This window comes from Arachis ipaensis, chromosome B3 (genome assembly GCF_059453495.1).
Source record: "Arachis ipaensis isolate K30076 ecotype BB chromosome B3, ASM5945349v1, whole genome shotgun sequence".
NCBI classification, from domain to species: domain Eukaryota; kingdom Viridiplantae; phylum Streptophyta; class Magnoliopsida; order Fabales; family Fabaceae; genus Arachis; species Arachis ipaensis.
This window is the reverse complement of record NC_142438.1, coordinates 42060346-42062420: the sequence shown is the minus strand read 5'-3', so window position 1 is coordinate 42062420 and position 2075 is coordinate 42060346. Positions and strand designations below refer to the sequence as shown.

Sequence of the window (2075 nt, the reverse complement as noted above, 5' to 3'; positions counted from 1 at the left end):
GTTCTTTGAATTCTTTGAGTTTTGTTATTGGCGTTCTTCTTGATCTTCAAAGTGTTCTTTTTCTTTTTATTTTGATCTTAAAATTTTTAAGTTTGGTATCCCTTTGTGTTTTTCTTTCAAATTTTTGCACACTAGGTGTTATTAGATCTAAAATTTTTAAGTTTGGTATCTGTTTGTTGTTTTTCTCTTTCCTCATTAAATTCAAAAATAAAAAATATATTTTCTTACTTTTTAATTAATTTTCAAAAATTTTAAATAAAAAAGAATTCAGATTTTAATTTCAAAATTTTTATCTTATTTTATCTTAGTTTTCAGTTTTCAAAATCAAATATTTTCAAAAATCATATCTTTTTCAAAATCTTATCTTATCTTTTTATCTTTCTTAAAAATTCAAAAATCTTATCTTATCTTATTTCAAATTTCAAATTTCAAAATTCAAATTTCAAAAATTCAAAATTTAAAATTTAATTTTCAAATTTAAAATTTAAATTTTAAATCTTTTTAATTTAAAACTTATCTTCTCTTAACTTCCTTATCTTATCTTTCTTACCTAACTTATCTTACCTTTTCTATCTTACCTTTCTTTAAATTTTAAAATTAAATCTTTTTCAAATCTTTTTAATTCTTATCTTATCTTTGACTTTTTCAATTATTTTTAAATTCAAATCTTTTCTAATCTTCTATCTTATCTTATTTTCAAAATTTTTCTTAATTAGTTACTTATCTTTTCTCTTCTTTTTCAAAACTTCCTAAATAATTCATCTCTCTTCTAATTTTCGAAAATTCTCTTCTTCTTCTCTTTCTTCTATTTTCGAAATTCATTAACTAATTTTAAATTCTTTTTAATTTATTAAAATTTATTTTCGAAATAAATAAATAAAACAAAAATAAAAATATTTTAATTATTGTTTATCTTTTCTACTTCTATTTATTCGAATTCTTCTTCTACCTCTTCTATCTTCACTCTTCTTTCTCTTCTTCTTCACATCTCACTGGGAATTTTCTAGACCCAAATCAGGCATAAAAGCTTCCTTTCTTTCTTCTTTTCTTGTTTATGACCAGGAACAGGGATAAAGAGCCTCTCTTTAATCTTGATCCTGAACTTGAGAGGACTTTAAGGAGAAACTTACAACAAATTAAAGCACAACACTCCGGAAGAAACCTTTCAGAAAACTTTGAACAAGAAGCTGAAGACATGGCCAAACCTGAAGGAGAGGCAAGAAAGGTTCTTGGTGACTTCACCATGCCTACCTCTAACTTTTATGGCAGAAGTATCTCTGTATCTGCCATTGGAGCTAACAACTTTGAGCTTAAGCCTCAGTTAGTATCTCTTCTGCAACAGAACTGCAAGTTCTATGGACTTCCATTAGAAGATCCACATCAATTCTTAGCTGAGTTCTTGCAAATCTGTGATACTGTTAAGACCAATGGAGTAAATTCAGAGGTCTACAAACGTATGCTCTTTTCCTTTGCTGTAAGAGACAAAGATAAGATATGGTTGGATTCTCAACCTAAAGAGAGTCTAGACTCTTGGGAAAAGCTGGTTAATGCTTTCCTAGCTAAATTCTTTCCTCCTCAAAAGATGAGCAAAATCAGAGTGGAAGTTCAAACCTTCAGACAAAAAGAAGGTGAATCCCTTTATGAAGCTTGGGAAAGATACAAGCAACTGATCAGGAGATGTCCTCCTGACATGCTCTTATAATGGTTTATCCTAGAAATTTTCTATGATGGTCTATCTGAGATGTCCAAAATATCATTGGACAGCTCTGCAGGTGGATCACTCCACTTGAAAAAATGCCTGCAGAAGTAAGAGAACTCATTGAGATGGTTACAAACAACCAATTCATGTATACCTCTGAGAGAAATCCTGTGAATAATGGGATCCCTCAGAAGAAAAGAGTTCTTGAAGTTGACACTCTGAATGCCATATTGGCTCAGAACAAGAACTTGACCCAGCAGGTCAATATGATCTCTCAGCATTTGACTTGAATGCAAGCTGCAACTGGCAACACTCTGGAAGCTTCTTTTGAAGTGGAAGCTTATGATCCTGATCAACCCACCATGGATGAGGTGAA

General features: G+C 30.0%; 1 non-coding gene across 1 annotated transcript; it reads right to left on the bottom strand.

The window, feature by feature from the left end:
• Positions 1 to 1588: 1588 nt before the first annotated feature.
• LOC148570416 (small nucleolar RNA R71) lies at positions 1589 to 1697 on the bottom strand. Its single transcript, XR_015907877.1, has one exon. It is a non-coding gene; the product is annotated as a small nucleolar RNA R71 (small nucleolar RNA).
• Between the last annotated feature and the right edge of the window lie 378 nt (positions 1698 to 2075).